Consider the following 19,750-nt stretch of genomic DNA (forward strand, 5'->3'; position numbering starts at 1 on the left):
AATCAATTTTACAACAATTGCATCGTTCGGTCAATTCCGAACAATCGTGACAAATTTTTTTTTTTTTTTTTTCAGTCTGTATGATTGATTCTCTGTACATCGTGTTACATGAATACTTGATTACTTTTGATTACTCGATGAAAAAAGGCTGGGAAAAGAATGGATCGAATGATGGACGTACGGTACGGTGTTAGAAAAAAGGACACAACGAAAGACAATAATTGTACAATTGCTATATAATCAGTCATTACAATACGTATTATCAGCTTCTTAACTGAAATTCGAGGGTATTAATGTGTTTTTTTACGTTAGGAAAATATTGTGTTTATCGAAAATTTAACCCGGTCAACTTTTATAGTCACTTCAGTATTTGTACATACTTTCAACACCATAAACACCTTTAACACTTTCAATGCTTTCAATAATTTTAGTATTCTTAACGCTTCATTCACTTTCAATATTTTTAATACTCTTAAAACTTTCAAAACTTGTAACACTTTTGATACATTGACGCCTTTAACAATTTTAACACTCAGAACACGTTCAATACTCTTGAAGTTTTTTATACTTTCAACGTTCTTAACACTTGAAACACTTTAAAAACTTTTGAACACTTTTTGACACCTTTATCAGTTTCAACATATCAATCAGTCTTAACACCTTCATCGGTTTTAACACTTTCGTCAGTTAAAAATTTTTCAACACCTCAACACTTGACCACTGATTTAATACTCCGAACACCTGGACACTCCCAACACTATGAACACGTTAACACTATTAACCCCCTTAACCCCAATCATCTCAAACACTCGGCACTTTCAACGCCTTATCTTATTTCGCACCGAAGAGGTGTTCGAAATTCATTCAACTCGTGGCGAAGAATGCTCGGAGAGAAAAGCGTCATGTCTGATGGAAGAAAGTAAAGGGGTGAAAAGTATCACTCGAAAGGGTTTTGCATCATTCTTTGCGGGTTCAACGTCGCGAAGAAGCCCCGTGGAATACGGGATCAGGCGTCTCGGAACGTGACGGAATGCCCGCACGCCGCGTTGCTTGACGGGAGGGTAAAAAGGGTGAACCTCCCTACCCGTTTCCCAAAAAATATCCCCGGGTTTCGCCCGTTGTTCTTGCGCACCGCTGCCCTCTATGCGCAATGTGTATACTTGGTATTTTCCCCTCACCGCCAAGCGGACGCGTTATTTCCTGTTTATTTCACTCTCAGGGCACGTACTCCGGGCGGCGAGGAACGCTGAACGCTTTCAATACTCGTATATCATTGCGTTTTATTACCGGAGGACGGGGTGGTGGAGTCAACGTGATATTCCTAGGTGTTATCCTCCTCGGATTTCTATTTTCCACCCTAGTTTTGTCTACTCCACCCGATAGACCGTGCAGCTATCTCGAAACCACCCAGGATTCAAATCGCTGCAAGTCTTTACCCGGACTTTTTTCCATCCTGCATCGTATCCTTGGGCGGTTCAATTGACTCCGTGATAATAACATTTTTTTTACGATATTTGATAAAGAATTCTTTACACCGGCTACGGTTTTCGTTGATAGTATCGTTCGAGTCGTCGTGGGCTTGATATTTTACAAACGTTGCGTCGGAGATACGCGAATTCGTTTTTTCTTTTCATTTGTGGAATGATGACTGTGAGAAAATCCTCGAGTGCTTCGAAAAGAAAAAAAAATAAATAAAAGTACGTGAACAATTGAGAAGCTTGTGTACTGTAACGAAATATTCTAAGGACGATTCGGTTGATTGAGATTCTTACGCATGGGTATATTATCTTTTGGAGAAATAGCTTTTCATCTTTTAAAAAGCGTCTTTCAAGCGTTTTTCTTTCTTTTTTTTTTTCCCCGTCGCACGATATAAATCAGACAACGTATAAGATGATACGCGAACAGAGGTATACGATGATGAGAAGAAAATAAAAAATATTGCAATTCCCACAACCATGAATAATTATGAATACACATATAACGGTGCGGGTGAAAAGGGGATGAAAAGTAAAAGTAGAATAACGGGAAAATCGAAAGCGTTAAGGGCCAAGGGACGGCAGATTGGTATTGATGTAACAAAGGGCCAGAAATTAACGTCCTCAGATTGATATCCGTTGGCTTCTCCACAGCGAGCTGAAGAGCTCGACACTTTAACCCCTTATTGTTGTCTGGCTCTGGTCCTTCTCCCCTACTTGTAACCGAGCCTCCTATCTCGCCCCCGTCATTCGGGTTTCTAGTGCCTCCTCCTTTTCCTCGCGACGTCGCGAATCTTCTCACCCTCTTCGTCCGTGTTTCGCGTGACGGATCAAAACCCACGACGAGTTTGTACCATTTTTGTTTTCTCCTTCCGTGCTTCTTACGAGGTCAAATTTTTGTACACTCGTTGAAATCGACCCAGAATCAAGGAGTTCCGAATTTTCGTGCTTATTAATTAATTTCTACGTCAATCGAGGATATTGGAATTATGATTATTAGTGCCCGTGTAAATGTTTGTTAAAAGTTAAAAAATTTCTACGCGTAATATAGATTAAAAAAAAATTGATACTGCATTTTCTAGCTGTAAAAATAATTTATGCGGAAAACCAAATAAGAAATGAAAACGATTTGAATAAAGAAATATATTGAAGTATTAACGAGAGGCGCTGGTAATATTTCAAAAATCCAAAGGCTACCTGCAAATTTTTTTTTTAAGAATCTAAATTTTCGCCCTCAAATTCTTCGGTATGATAATCGACGTTGTGAACAGGGAAATTGTGAAAAAAAAATTGTTTCAAAACATGTTGAAACGGGGTAAAAATTTCTTCGAGGATTCATCGAAAATCGCGAATGTTAAAAAATTCGTACTTATTCTGGAACTGTATAGTTTGTATGTCAAATTTGTGATTCAAATCATCATCGGGTATCTAATTTTGGGGATCAAGTTTCAGCCAAATCCCGGATTCCCTGTTACGCAAAAAAAAAAAAAAAAAGAAAAATAAAATACAGAGCCGAGACTTTCTACCGAATACACGGTTAGAAAAAAAAAAATGTCCCGACAAGTCCGATCAATTTTTTGGGTGATCTAACCATTTTTTAGTGTACGACTAAGTAAAAAAAAAAGTGACAAATTTCAATTACAAAAATTTGAAATGTCAAAAAATAGAAATGCAGCAAATAACACAAATATATTTACAAAGTCGACCTACCGGGAAATTGCGTTTAGGTAAATTTTTTTCGACAGTGTAGTTAATTTACCAGGGCACGCGTTTCGCCGTCTGATCCGCGAATTTCAGGCGTCTTTCTTGTCCGTCGCTAGTATCGTCAGACCGACGAGACGTGCGTCGGCTGATTGCACCTTTTTCATGAATATGCCCTCTTCTTGTCGCGTCGTCGTGGAGAAGCGGCAGCAGCAGCAATAACAAGTACCCAACAATCTCGGTGTATAATGCTGTATATATAAGGTACTCGGTCTGGTCGACGACCCTTTCAGTGCCCTGAAATCCGTCTGAGACGAGGCTTTAAGACTTCCGAGGGATCCGGTAGCTCTGGGAATCCGTTACACAATACACCCTGATTATTCGAGGATTTGCTGATTTTCCTTGTTTTTTTATTTTTTCAGCTTTGCTCAATTTTATTCTAGCTGTAGAAATAACGAAATGATCCTTTTCCGCCAGCAATATCGAAGCTTCGATCTGCGCTTGCGATGATAATTTTGAAAACAACACCAGGTGTAAAAATGGTTTCGAGTTTACACGTTGTCAACGAAAAAGTGAGTCTCGTCGACGATATCGAATACTTTGCGATGAGGTAAGAATCCGAAAAAATTAACCGCAATAAACACGATAAGAATACAGCTTTTACAAATTTGCGAAAATAGAAATTTCAAGAAAATTCTTTACAAATAGATGTGTGTTCAAAAAAATCAAGGAATTTATTTAACATGGTTAGAAGAATAAAAAAAAAAACGTTCCCTGAAAATTTACCAATGTTTTATTTAAACAATTTGATGATAACACTTGGGTATTATTATTATTGAGATTTAATTTCCTCATCGTCTTTGTTGTGGTTGAATTTTTTCAAATTTTTTCTCATCACAAAGTATTCAATATCGTCGACGAGATTTACTGTTGGTTGAAAATGTATAGCCAATATATATCCTTGAACGTATTTCTTACTTATTTCCACTCGCGTATTGCATTTTTAAACCCGGCTCGCGGTTATTTCTTGCGATCGAACGCAGCGAAGCAATTTTCCACAACTTATAATACAATGATGAAAATAAGGGTAGCGATCGTTTATCACGCGTATAAGTAATTACTCGTGGAATGCAATTTATCGATAAGCTGTCAGCGTAGGATATACATGCATACCTTTACAGGCATACGGTAGAAAAATTCGTCGATATGTCGTAACGTGCCACGTTTTATAATCACGCGATACTCGTGCACGATATTATCCTCGAGATGGGAAAATAAAAAAAAAAAAAAAAAATGAGAGAAAGAGATGGAAATCCGATATCGAGAATCTGCGCAACATCGGATATCGTCTGTAACACCTTTTTAAACGTACGCGTATTATTATCAAACCTGGTGATTAATGTACACGCAGATATTCACGTATAATGTTCATACATATGTACACGTAATATCGTTACACAAGGTACGATTAATAATAAGAATCGAAAAATTGTTGAAAATAAATTATTTAATCCCGCTTCGTTGGCAGCTGCGCTACAAAAAAAAAAAAAAAAAATACAATGAAAAAAGTAACGTAACTAACGCTGAGGACACGGCTCGACGTTAGACTCTTGGTATTAATTAATAAAATGATTAAGCGAACCTTTTCACAAGCCTCCATTAATTACCGCGTACAAGGTTCCCTCGGATGTACCACCTGCACCTAGACACGAAAATTATGATTCAACGGCAAAACATCCACGGTCTATACGCGTAAAGCTTCACCTAATTTTGCCGTAAAAAAAAAAAAAAAAAAAAAAAAAACATGGAGGGAAAATGTTCATGCGGTGTTTTTTTATTCTCTTTCTTTTTCAACTTCCCGTTTCACTGTTTTCAGAGAAAAAAAAAGGAAGTTATCGTTATTTGTTATCACACCGAAAATCAAAAGTTGAGTTTTCATCAGATATATCTACCGTTTGAAGTTTATAGAATCACCCTCCGATAATTATGATATCTTGCAAATGGATGATTGGGTCTGAATGAAAATTGGTACCGTGAATTTTCTTCGGTCGCTTAATCACGAATCTGAAGTCAGATCGCAAAATCCAAAATACCGATCCAATATGGCAGAATTAAGAGAATCTAAAGGTTTTCCGATTTTTGATAGAATTTGGTAAGCGGAGGTTTTTTTGGGTAACCGATGACGAATCTAACGACACAGTTTCCAAATTCTTAATGGTGGATTTGCTATGGTGGTTCAAAATGAAAGAAAAAAAAAAAAAAACAGAAACCGTTGAGTAAAGATACGAATAGAAAATTGCGTCAAGTTTTGGCCTTTTTCCGAACTTTTTTCGATCTTTTCAAAACATTCTCATGACTTTCGTTTTCAGAGGATGTTATTTTACGCAGTCTAAATTTTTTTGTCGATCAATCTCGGCGGAATCGTGGAAAAATTCGTCGAGCAACAGGATATTTCACCGTCTTCTCCTCAATACCTTGAAGAAGACGTTTATTTGCTTTTGAAATTTCATCAATCCTCGATTCAGTAACTAAATTTAGCCGCAATGAAATGTTTATGCCTCTTAAAAAATGCTGCGTATTGCCAAGTCACACAAATCTTACCTTCTTACCAATATTATTTTCCATCTTGGCACTAAACTGCATTTCTTAAGATGCGATAGATATTTCACGACGACTGAATTTAGTTACTAAAGCCAAGATTGATGAAATTTCAAAAGCGAACAAACGTGTTCTTTACGGCACCGATGGAGAAGCGGGTGAAATATCCTGTTGCTTGATGAATTTTTCCACTATTCTCCCAGACTTAATTAACAAACAAATCTTCATTAGGAAGAACAAAATCCGCCGAAAACAAAAGTCGTGAGACTGTTTTGAAGTGATCAAAAAAAAGGCCAAAACTTGACGCAATTTTTTATTCTTCTCTTCACTCAACTATTTCTTAGCGGAATTATAATTGTTGTTTTCTTCTTATTTTTGATATGGCCGGGATGTGAAAGCCATGTAGAAACCAGGGTTTGCATCAATTCGAATTTTTTTTAGGAGATGTAATATTTTTTTTTTTTTTTTTTTGTAACGAAAAATGCTGAAAAAAGACTTCCAAACGATTTGAGCGACCTCTAAAAGTTGATTATATACGTTCTCCTTATGACTTTGTCATTAATTTTACATCTGAAAACTTTCAAAAGGCGTGCGTGAAAAAAATCATAAGCTCGTGTTTTTTTTAATCACCTTAATGTACATACGTCACAAGTTACTTTCATTTAACCAATTCTTCTGAACCTAAAAAAATATTGTATAATATTGCTTGGTTGGTTGTATAAATTTATAACGAAAATCGAGATAATCAATACGGAGTTTTTTTTTTTTTTTTTTTCAAACCATCTGTGTTGCAATTCGAAAAACTGACTTGCGAAATGAGTCAATAACCGGAAAATTAACCTTGACGGATATTGCGTGTGAAAATTTTCGACCGCTACGGTATTTTTTTTTTTTTTTAACGGTGTACCAAAGATTTTCCCATACTAAGTACAATCTCGTAAAAAACACCACGCTGTGGCAGCAGCTACGGCGAAACGGTTCGAGAGAGGGTGGATGCAACCGGGGTTGGAATTGCTCGGTGGTTATTTGTTGAAACAATAGAGAGAAACGTTTTAATCAATGTCAACCCGTTTCACAGAAAGACGCGGACCCCTCTGCAGTCGTGCCCTTCCTTCCTTCCTTCCTTCCTTCCTTGCTTCCTCCCACCCCCCCAGTCACCAGTTTTCATGGGGTGAATAACGGCGTTTTAGAAATCTGTGAATCGGGTGCTTTGATAAATGAATTTTTGGACGTTTTTTGTTTTCGATTTCGTTCGTTTCTTTCTTTCGTGTTTTTTTTTTTTTTTTTTTCATTTGCACGTCACCGGTAATCACCCGGAACAAATAGCAAAATAAAGTTGAACAAAAAACGAAACCGGAAACAAAAATGAAACGGAAATGTCGATCGAATGTAAATTGGAACGTCAATCATTAATTTCACTCGATTTTCGTCGATCTGTTTACCGGTGTTTCATTTTTGGAAATTCGGAGAAAAATCCAACGAGTTCCAGATAAATCAGCTATTTTTAAAACTCGGGGGGCGGATATTTTATTTATTTATTTTTCCCTTCAAGCAGGAGTGCCACGCTATTATTTTCGTCATTTGCAATTGTTCGATTATAAAGAATGAAAAAATACTGAATGCACAGCTGGAAACTGCGTAAGGTTGATTCGGAGGTTTAACCCCCTCCCCCCACCCCCCTCGGAAAAAAAAATTTAACCACGATCGTAAATCATATAGTCCTAATATCTATCCGTCTGTCTCATTTTCATTAGTACAATTGTTATTTTGAATTAAAAATTATTGTTTAAAATTTTGCCTGTTTGTTCAGGTTCAATTTTTTTCTTTTCGATACACTGCAATATTTCTCATTGTTCTCATTCAAATTGTTATTAAATTCTTATGCTTCTTATTTCGGAAAGTTGGAATTATGTAAAACGGTGAGAAATTACATAATTACGCGTTAGTGTGGCGTTTAAATAAAGAGGCCAAGAAACGGATGGAAGGCGAATTGCTTGCTACTCGTAAAACGAAACAGACGGGTGGAAAAGCGAGCAGCGTACCGAGCGGAGAGAATTTTTTCAGACACGCGACGATGTTGAGATTTTGTTTTCGCTTGTAAAGTGCATACGAGGCGTTAATAACGGTTTGTAATTTTTAACCAGAAAATTTTTCTTCATTTTTCTCTCTGCCAAGGCAACTTCAATTAGGAAAATTAAAAGGAAAATTGGCACACTGCTCGTTGAAATTCTTTTCTCGGCGATTCAAGGTGGATTACGTCTGTAGTTTCATTTTTGCAAAAGTTTTATTTCGCAACTGCGATAAAACATTTTACAGACAAATGTATATATACATGTATATGTGTGTGTGTGTATAATACATAAGGACAAACTTATAAGTCCGATAAACGCGAGCAGCGATTCTGAAGCTGTGAAATAAACGTTTCTCATGCATGTCTGGAATCTGCTGGTTGGAAATCCTGGCGTGGAATCTTCGAAGCGGGAAAAAGCTTTTCCACATTCGCTATTTTCCATTTCATATTTTATTTATCACTTTCTCTCTTTCTCACTCTTCTATGGTTTTCTCGATGGGTCTGCTCAGAATTTAGGTAAAATATACATGCAAGATTTTGAGACGAATTAGCGAAGCTTTTGTGCAAAAGTGCACAATAGTGCGTAGGAGCTTTTAAACGATTTTTTATTTATTTATTTTTTTTTTGTTTCTTTGAATCTTAGGAGGACTAAAAGTTCAAAATTCTTCTGTCAAATGATGATTTTTCGTTATATTTTTATTTAAGAATCAGCTAGGACGTTGAGTTGATCGGAAATTAATTGAAGAGGATTTCGCAGATCAACAACGGCAAAAAAAAAAGATGTAACACAGCTATTTCGTAAAAATTTATATAAAATCGTAGGAGTTATCATATTCTAAAAAGCTAAACTGTGCGTGATTTTATAACCGGAAGTTACGGAACATTGAAAAAATTCGATGACTAGCTCGATCGAATTCTCAATTTTTTACTAGAATTCTAGAATCGCTAGAATATTTTCTATAACCAAAAATACAAGAGGTTTGAAACCTTTGGTAAAAACATATTCACGCATCTTCTAATTTTCCATAAAAATTTTCTCGCTAAAAACGAATTGCGCGTGAACGATGAAAAGCGTTTAACAGCTGGATAGAAATATTTTCTTAATTCGAAAAACGTCGTTGCGCAACAATTTTTTTTCACCCATAGAAAAATCCCAACCGCGGGCCGAAACTTTGGAACGAAATGATTTCCGACCGCGATTCTTTCGCGGAATTCGCAGAAGCTCGTGAATCTCCTTTCCTCGGTATCAATTGAAAGTAATTAAAATTTTTCCTACCTCGGGGCAGAAATTCATTTCGCAAGCTCCACCAATCTTCTCGCCCCTTGCTGTCCATTTTTCTTTCTACTCATGCCGCCGGCTATCTCCCTCGTCTCTTTCCTCTATTTCTATCCCCTCCTCGTTCCATGTCCACTAATTTTCTCGCGACGCGGCCGAGAGCCGAAGAGACCGAAGGACCCGGCTTCTTTTCCACTCTTAATTCTTCAGCCCCTGGCTCGGCAAGAAAAATAGCCTTGAGAGAATTTCTTCTTATTCACTCATCTCTTTTCCTTCCCGCCGATCCCTTTCAATTTTTCGTTTTTTATTCGTGTTTTCCTTCACCCTTCTCCCCGCTTCGCTATTTTACTTATTTATTTATTTATTTATTTTCAACTATTTTTTCCTTCATAGCCCGCTTCAGGATCGCGTTTTTTCACGTGCGTTGGCATATTGTTCAAAATAATAATATTAGTATTTTAATCAGGTATAACGAATGTGTAAACAGAAAATTGTATTGACAAGAACTTTCTTGTCAGTTTTCTCGGAAATTTTATTGCAATCCGTTTTTAGGTGGCTAGCTAAGTTATTTCATTAATCACATTTTCTATTCGAAATTTTTACTGTCAATAATTTCATAAGATAAATCATATTTTGCTCAATATTTGACAGCTTTTCATTTCTGGATACGTTTCGCTTGATTTCACGAACGGGTGTTAAAAATCTGTGACGGAAAATTCACATTCCATTTCTTTCGCAGACTTGTTCGTGCAAAATTGACTACATCTACAGTGCGTCAAAGCGATTTCCGTTATTTAGAAAATGAATATCGTCAGTTAAGAAGAAAAAAAAAAAAGAAGGGATCTCCGTTGTAACTGTACATGATGAAACATTTGAAAATTGGCAAAATGAATGCACAACGTTTCATTTTTTAACCGGTGCTTGCAATCTAGAAAATTGTAGGGTAATAAAACGTGTTCGATAGGTCAAAGCGAGCGACTGTAAAAATTCCTGACCAACGGAATGATGAAAAATAAAAAAAATTAATGCGCAAAAACTGAAAGGTAAAAAGAAAAAAAACTGTCTGCCCCAATCTTGGAGGGGGAGGAAGGTGGGGAGGGGGGAGTAATTTTCAATGAAAGGAATTTAAATTCAGCGTTTATAATACACGGAGAGAAAAGGCCAACTTTCCGACTTTGAGTATAGCCGGAGAGGAAGGAGGAGGAGGAGGACGAGGAAGCCAAGTTAAAACTTAAAAATTCATTAGCGAAAAGCGTTTCGCTTCTTCTCGAAACTCCGGAATTTGGAGAAAGGGAACTCTAGGGGCTATCCAGCGGCTGGCTGCCACCTATTTTTGCATCAAGTACTAATTTATCGAGGATTACTCGGCGTACTGAAGAATTTGCTTCTTTCCCTCGAAGAATGCAGCTAGCGTGAGGGAAAAACTAACTGAAAATAGAATGTGAGGGGATTGGAAAGATTCGAAAACTACCCCCCACGAACACCCATTTCTAACAGGGTGGTCGTTGTAATTTTTCAAAGTATACTTTTCATCCCTGGAATCGATAGATAGTGACGAGAAGAATCGCGTTTGAATTATTTCAGATTTTTAGCTTCGTTGGGAAGTGTGTCGAAATCAATTTGACAAATGAGAAGCGTTGTTGGCATCTGTGACAATAATTTTTTCGTCTGTTATTTAAATGGGAAATTTCACACATATGTGTGTGTGTGTGTGTGTGTATACAAGTGCGTGCCAATAACGCGAAAGGTACTTATAATGCTTCGTACGATCGTACAATGGGCTCGAAAGGTCTTGGAATGGGATTTGCGTGTACTGCGGAGACGTCGTTAACATCAACGAATTGGAATCGCACACATTCCGATGTACATGTACACCGCATATCGTGGTCGTTCGGACCAGTTGAGGTTCTGGTTCTACACCGGATGCGGTTTTCCAACAAGCTCCAATTACTCCCTCTCTTGTCATCCCTCGCAGCAAGAGCACGAGCTGCACTTACCAAACTGGGGCGAGACCGAAGTTCCGAATTTGAAAAGTTCCGAGAGTGCCTAATTCCGAATTATTTCATGGCTAAACTTGAAGTAAAGGAATCAAACTTTGAAGAAACAACAAAGTTTCGAGTGGTCGGAAGCCCGACGGCTCAGAGTTCCGAAATTCAAGATTCTGAAAATTCAAGTTTCGATCTAGAGCGGAATCACGGGAAGTAAATTTCGAAAATTGAAATATATTTGCGGGGCGTAGTTTTCTCAACAAGTGGGCGTAAGAAAATCAGAAAAACCAAAAATCAGGATGACCAGGATTCCGAACGTAAAAATATCGAAAACCCGAAACAAGGAATGATGAAAATGTTCGAATTTCACTAAACCGAAAATTTCCAGAACTGAAAATCTTTGATCATTCGGAATTCCGATGTTTCAGATTTTGAAATTCTCTCATTTTCGCGCTTTCGGAACTTTGACTTGTGGAATTTTGACCTTTCGGAACTTTGATGTTTCGCGAAAGTTTGATTTCTTCACTTTAAGTTTTTACCATAAAAAAATTCGGAATTTGACGCTTTCGCAATTTTGAAAATTCGTAATTTTAACTCCGCCCCGTCAAACTGACACTGAAATGCAGATCCCATCACGTATAAGAATATTGAAAAATACAGAGTTTTCGATCAAAAACAGTCTCAAAAATTGACCGTCAATATTTGACTTTATTTAATAAATTACAATAATAGACGATGAATCGGCCATTTCGAAAATTGAATTTCTTCCAGTGATTACCGGAAAGAAAAAATACGGAAAGGAAGACTAAAAAATGGAAAAACTTTGTTTTACGGAGGTATTCCAAAAGCTTTGTCACACTCTTACACAACTTACGTCTCGTGCATTGTATACAAATAATTGAAGTACGTTGCCGCTTCCACCGTTGCTGCAGCCGCGCTGAATAAGAGAAGAAAAAAATTCACAAAAAAAAAGAAGAAAAAAAAAAAGAAAAAGAAACATGAAATTGGAAAAATGGAGGTAAAAAATAGGTGAAACATGCAGGCAACGTTAGTATTTGAGTGCGCGTAGCTGCGAAACGAGCACCTGCATCGTGATTGGACAAAAACGGTTTATTCCGTCAGATTCCCTGCAGGACCCAAAGCTCTCCTTTGAATCCGCGAGCCTCGCTTTGACCAGCTAATAACGAGAACGACGGTCCTTTGTCAGATCGAGGAACGAAATCACAAAGCAGGGGAGGCGAGCCGCCCCATTCGCTTCCAACCTACAACCTACAACCTACAACATACGACGTACAACATCCAGCGGCAGCGGCGTCGGTCGACAGGGAAATGAATCGCGTTTATAATGCACGTGTGTGTTTGTTTGAGTGGATCTCTTTTCCCGTTTCTGCTCTCCGCCTTATTTGTATTTCTTGATGCTCGCTGCCGGGCTTTCGCTGTGTACGTGCAGGATTTAACGTAATCAGGACCCAGGAGTAAAACCTCGTTATCCAGGACAGAGAGAGGATCCTCCGCGATTCTCATGGCGATACTCCGATGTGCTTCCTTGAACAATTACGGATCACGTTGGAACAACGACAAGGGACATTTTCATCCTTGAGGATTTTTCGGTCCGATGAATATCTTGACGACATTTTTTCACTTCTCGTCAGCTTTGGTGATGTAGGAAAAGTTTTGGTTTTGGTTGAAAAACACTTTTGAAAATTTCAACCTATCTTTGCGTTGTTGAAACTCTGGAAGCCGAACAAAGGGGTTCTTAAGGAAATTACGATGAAACTAAACTGCTAGCAACTAAATCGGAAAAAGTTCGAAATGGCTGGATGAAAAAAATCTGAAGCTTAGAAAATTTTACAACGAAATGATCGGCGTGAAAAATATTGCCGTGTCCTGTTTAATCGGAAATTTCGCTTCTACCCGGAATAATATCACTTTTCAAGGTTTTACCGACAAACGTATAATATTTCTGAATAAAATTAAATAATTATGATTTCCTAATTTGTATATATACAAATTTCTTTTTCTTCCAATTTTTCTTTCCAAACTTTAGCATTTGACTGCCAAGTCCTATCGGTTTCAAACTTTTCACTCTACCGTTTTCAAGATCATTGCGAAAGTTTGTCGAACAAACCGACAGACTCTTTCCTTTTCACGGTGATGAAAAGTATCGTTAAAGAACTATTTCTCCGGCTTGTTCTATATATTTTTTCTCAATGAATCATTTTTGTTCGCATCTGTCGAACCATTTTTATATTCACATTTACTATTCAGTTTTTTTTTATTTAAAGAAAAAATAATTTCCACTCCTTGGTGAAATTCCAACAAGTATCTAAAATACCAATAATATGATGATCAATAATAATCACGTTCATTTGGTTTTTTTTTATGTAAGCTGTGCAGGATCCAGTCATACGAATGATGATTTTTCTTTCATTCGTTGTATACGTTTTCCTTTTCCCGGTTCATATCTTAGCTCGGCGCGATGTTCAAGCTGGGCAAAATAAAGGGGGGGGAAGATAAAATGTAAGGAATGACGATTTCGAAAGAAAAGTGAAACGACGAAGGTTCGTCATCGCTGAAAGCTCATGAGATTTCCCAGCTTTGGAACGCATCGAAGGACTGACGAGTAATGGCTCTCAGAAACTCATCGAAAAAGTGTATACATGATGTACATGCACGTGTGTGTATACACGCATAATGAATATATATATATATATATATATATATATATATATATATATATATATATATATATATATACATAAACATACATAAATATACAAGTAGCGTGCAGAGGTAATGCTCAACCATTAAAACGACACTCAGAGACTCGCGCTGCCTGTTCTACGGTACAAAATAAGCGGAAGAAGAAGACACTGAAAATCAAATGATATGAAAGAAAAAAGGGGGACGAATGAAAATCTCTCCTTCAAACGTTCCCGCGACGTTTTTCTCTCGTTTACAATTTGTACATTGAAACAGATACGGAAGAACGAGTCATTTCTTTCTTTCAAGTTTTTCGGTGAAAATAACTTCCCTCTCTGTTTACACGTATACACACATATAAATATATGTATGTGTATATGTAAAATTGATATATGTACATATCTAACAGCCCATCGAACCTTCTCTGCCCATGAATCTCTTCTTGTTCAGGACTTTCGTCTCGATAATAAGTTTTTTGCTTTTGTTTCGGATTACCAAAAAAAAAAAAACAAAAACAACGCGAGTTTACGGCAATTTGAAAATTTTTCTTGGCACAGAATTGGCACAACTGCATATATGATCAACGGTTGATAAATTGATTATTTGATTTCTATAAAAAACCATATCGACTTGAGAAATTGGTTTTGATATTTTTTCATTTCACTTCTCACCTTAAGAAACGAGTGCGATAATCGTCACAAGTGAATAGTAATAAAAAAAAAAAGTGACCTCTTAATCTGCATACCGCGGTCTGAAGGAACTATACTTTTCTTGTTTTCTTCGGCTTTTTCCGTCGCGGCTTTCTTTCGCAGAGCGCAACGAGCACGGGAAAGGAAAGGAGTGGAAAAACGCAGGAGGTCCAGAAGAAAGAAAAAAATAAGAAAGGGGGAAAAAAAGGAAGAGAAAAGAAAAACGTGGCTACTCAGCGCCACCCGGGTCGCCCTGTAATTGTACTTTACGCCAAAGTCTGGGCTAGTATTTCACAGTCGCGAATACTTATGAATTTATGGCCGTTCTCCAACTTTGGCTCACCGCAGGGACTCGGCACTCGGTCGTCGACGTCGTCGTCGTTGTGCAGGCGTCGCGACGCGACCCGGAGCGTCGGGATGCCTGCAGGAACAACCCTCGCCGACCCCGTGAAGTTAAAATATACCTAAACTACTCTTGAAGTAATTACAGTTGGAGTTTATCCGACCTCCTACAGAGATTAGGATGTTTCCCGAATCGTTGAAACAATTATACCAAGTATCAAGAGTCGCGACGCGACCTCCGAAATTGCCTCATATTTCCCTAACTCGCTCATCAAATTCTCACGAGATGATCCTCGAACGCACGATTCAGCGAAATTTTACAATTAAGACATTTCCGTTCGTGCTTTTTTTTCTCGTATTTATGTTCACTTGGATTGCTTTCGAAGAATGATTTTTTTTTTCATTTGGGGGGGGGGGGGGCAGCACAAGGAATGAAAGAAAATTCCTCTGTTCACCGTGATAAGTGAGAGTCTCGAAAACGGCCGACTGAAAAATCTAAGACTGACAGAACTTGGCAGCCAGTGGAAAAAGTTGTTGGGGAAAAATTGTAAAAAAAAAAATAAAAAAAATTACCATAAAACGACAAATTAAAAAAATAAAAAATAAATCGCTTGTTTGGAAAAAGTAGTAAGGATCAAAAATTCTGTACGGGACATGGTAATTTTTCACGCACATCATTTGATTGTAAAATACTGTAAGCTTTAGATTTTTTCATCAAGCCGTTTCCGAGATCATTGCAACTTTTGTAAAAATCTATTTTTCTGATTCTAGAGGTTCAAAAACGTAAATACTCGTTGATATTAGAAAAAGTGATTTTCTTTTGAAACCAATATTTTTCCTGTATGACCAAAGGTGTTGGGTGTGAAAGTGAAAATAGTCGTACATCGTTGCCCAACAAGTAGAGAAAACTTGAAACTTTCATCAAGTTTGAGAAGTTAGATCGTAATCCTGAGTCGGAAAACGAGTAGAGACGATACCGTTCCATTTGATCCATGTCGTTAATAAGTAGTACGAGGGTCGTTAATGCGGGTGAGATTTATTTTGACGAAGACAAAGCGAATAAGGAGAATCATCCCAACAGCTCTTTGCGACAATCGCAGATTTTACTTTGCGCTGTAAAGTATTGCGAGGACAGAAAGTGGCGGCAACACCACGATTACGATTCAAGATGACGGTTGAATCGACTTCCTAGGGTTAAACGCCTCGAATTTTCTCACCCCTTTTACGCTCGGGTGATAAAACGGCGGAAACTCTGTATGCGGATGCGGGAGTAATGATCGCTTGGAAATGAAGAGAATAAGATGACGGAGAAGGAAAAGAGGAGGAGGAGGAACGCTGTTAATTATCTGAAACGAGACACTTGAGTCACACACACACACACAAACACGCGCGTGCGTACGTATTACACGTGCCTCAGACACACGAAACCGTTTGCAACTACGAAGGACGAAATGAGCTTGTACCGCCAGTGTGGAGAGGAGAGCTTCTCCTCCTCCTCCTCTTCCTTCTTCCTCTCAACTCAGCGTGGTAAAATCTCTCGGGGAGTTAGTTGCAACTGTTCCTGCATTAGTTGGAAATAAAATTTACATTTCATTTTCCCGTGGGATGTGAGCGGGGCATTATATTCTTATAAATAGAGCTGGACTAAGGTTCGATCGATCCGCTCACTCCACTATCCGGCTTTCGTCTCATCGCTGCTGCCGTTACTGCAACCAGAACACAACGGTAAGCTTTGTTGAATATCGGTAAAAGTTCACTCGTTCTGAGTATTAGAAAAGCTGCGCAGTTTAAATTATGAATAATTCAACATGGAGGGAGAGGAATTCTTTAAGCAACAAAATATATTTCGTTGGTGTTGATTCGTTTCAATCCAGTATCCGTCATTGGTTCCAAACACGATGACTTTGGTTTTGAAACTTCGATTTAGTCAGTTGATTCGAAGGCAAAACCTTTCTCGTCGCGATCTCGAGCCAAGTATCGATTCGAGTGAACGTTTCAATGCGTTTCCGATTTTGAGTCAACTGAATATCGTTTAGAAAAATGAAAAATATACGGGAGCGAGAGGAACTCGAAGTTTCGAAGTTAATCACCGCTGGTGAAACTGACCGCGGAACTGGGTAAGAGAATATATGTGTAAAGGCTAGACACCTATAATGCAGAGGCGGTCGAACGATCGCGAAATAGCTCGTAGAAGTTGCTAATGCATCCGCCAACACTTCTCTCAGCTTCGGCGATGGTGGCGGACGGTGTTGGAGCTCTTAGAGCCACCAGGTGACTAATCGAATGACTGGATTAACCCGGGTACGAAGTAGCGGAGAGCTTATACATTGAATTATCGTTATTTAGCCACTTTGAAAAAGAAAAAAAAGTGGAGTCAGAAGAGGGGGGAAAAGAAGAGGACACACGGTGGAAAAGAATATAACTCTTTCCGTGACGCCTTTCTTTTTGGTTCCTCTTATTCCTGATAATTGACAAACGATGTTCCTAAGAATTTTCGATTATCATCGTTGGCAGAGCTTTTCAGGTCTCAGTTGATTTCCATTGTGTCCAATGGCCCTGGAAATGTCCTTGAATTTTGCTTGTCCTTGAATTTTTTATGTATCCCGGAAGTATTCTATTTTTAATATCCTCGAATAACCTGAAAATGTCCTTGAATTTGTTACGGATCTTCTACCGGACATCACGATAATCGAAAATTAATTTATTTTTCCAACCACCGAAACGTACAACCTGTTTCTCCATTTTGTTCATCCGTTTTTCTCCTTGTTTTTTTTTCTAATTTCTCGAGTTCGTTACAGTTGGTAGGTTTGAAATTGGTAACGTATTCTTTTTTTGTTTTTTTTTTTTTGATCCTCTCTGAGGTCTCTAACCGGATATCCGGCTTGTACAAAGCTGCGAGCCTTGGTCAAGCTCCGCAGCGTTAGGTTTTAGGAAATAATAGCATTAGTCTGGCCTCAAAGATCGGGTTACCTCTCTAGAGGATCGGAAAATGTGCTTCCTGCTTAACGGGAGCTTCTCTACGCCGAGAGGATAAATAAAACACATGCGAGAAAAAAGTAGGTACACGGGAAATATCCCATCCACCCCACCAAAAATTAAATACAATAAACAATCGAACAGAGATTAAAATTGACAATTTTTAATTCATTTAAGGCGATAAACAACGCGGTATAAAATTTCATCGATTTGTAGTTAAATCTACATGTAAGGCAATCCTTGTTTCAGATTCGCCCAAAATTGCCGTTTTGATCAAATTTAGAATTTCCTCAAAATTGACTTGGCAACTTGGTTAACATTTTTCTCCTTTTTTCGCGAAACTCACTGCAGAAATTATATCTCGCAGTAGTCGAAATGAATGAATATTCATGCGTAAAATATCTTTCTGATTATCCACACTAGACTTGGAAATTACGGAAGGCTGGAAAATAAATTTGTGTCGTTGAAATCTTGACCTCCACTAATTTTTAACATTATTCAAATACGAGTTGAACAGTTACTGACGAAAAGCAGTGTCCTTGCCTAGAGGCCTGAGAAAATTTGATTTATGGCGATTTTTTCTTTTACAGGAAGAAAAACAACGAAGCTTTTTTAAATTTTTTAGTGGATTTTAACAGACATTCGATAAGTACCTACAAGAAAAATTTCTTACCGCGAAATTGTTGCAAAATGGCGCAGTTATTGTCTGAAACGTGAGAGCCAAAATGATTTAGAATTAACATATATTTTTACCATGACAATTTATGTGAACAAAATTTTTGTTCGTTTTGCGACAATTTTGTGATAAAAAAATCTTACTCGTACTTTTCAAATGCGTATTAAAATGTACTCAAAGTTTTAACAAGCTTCGTTGCTTCTCTCCCTGTGGGAAAAAAAAAATAAATGAATAAAAAACGCCGAGAATCACTTTTTTCAAACCTCTAAACCAGGTCACTGCTTTAATCTCTAAAACCTGTATGAACCACGATTTCAGTCAAAGGATAAGCTCAATTTTTTTATTTCACAACGGAAACTGACTAGCAGTTTTCACGCCAAATGCTAAATGCTTTTCTCATATAAAAACACGCGTTCGTCAGATTTTTCGACATTCATAATTTGTTTGCCGTTTATTGAGATTAAAGCTTTGCTTGATATTCTCTTTCTTCCCACCCTCTCTCTTTCACTCTCTGTCTGTGATTTGTAATTTCATTCGATTTAATTCTGTATCCAATTATACGGCTTCGCTAAACTTCGCCGCTTTTCATTGATATATTATACGCGTTGTGAGCCCTGTTTTCAAATGAGCTTTGAAAATCAAATATTCGAAAATCCGTTTCATCAACATTTCATTGCGTACAGATTACAGGGGGAAAGATTTTTCTCACTTAAAACTTACCGTCGCGACTCCGATCTCGCATTTGAAAAAGCTCTCTGTTCGTTCCTACAACAGGATTCTCTTTCTTTATCGTCACAAAAATTTTAGTAATATCAGATTGTCAGAAAAACGTGTGCGCGGTATCGAATTATCAGATTTTCGGTACTTCTTGCTGCTATAATCGAAACACAGAATCGAGCTGATGGAAAAATTCCATGATTGGTAATTGAAAAAAAAGAGGTAAAACAAAAGTCACACATTTTTTTTTGAAAAAATTGGCTCTGATACATACATATTTGCTGGCGAAATTTTTTTCTTTTTTTTCTTCGATCACACAGCTTTTTCCAAATTTTTCACCAACTTGCATATTATATTTTCTTTCGACGCCAACGTTCCCGTTCAACCAGACATTATTTTGCATCGTAATTGTTATACCCGTTTCGCTTTAATTTCCTGTTTACATTTCCCCACAATGTATCCGGAGTTTTATCCGGGGTGTGTAAATGGGCGAAGAAGAACGTCCCCGACACGACTGTACACAGACTCGAGTGTCATC

The 19,750-nt window shown here is 37.7% G+C and overlaps 1 protein-coding gene across 2 annotated transcripts in view; it reads left to right on the forward strand.

Annotated features, from left to right (window-relative positions):
* Positions 1–19,750, forward strand: part of LOC124300096 (neuroligin-4, X-linked) — a 256,286-nt gene that overhangs the window by 66,850 nt on the left and 169,686 nt on the right. The window lies entirely within an intron of this gene.

This window comes from Neodiprion virginianus, chromosome 3 (assembly GCF_021901495.1).
Source record: "Neodiprion virginianus isolate iyNeoVirg1 chromosome 3, iyNeoVirg1.1, whole genome shotgun sequence".
Taxonomy (NCBI): domain Eukaryota; kingdom Metazoa; phylum Arthropoda; class Insecta; order Hymenoptera; family Diprionidae; genus Neodiprion; species Neodiprion virginianus.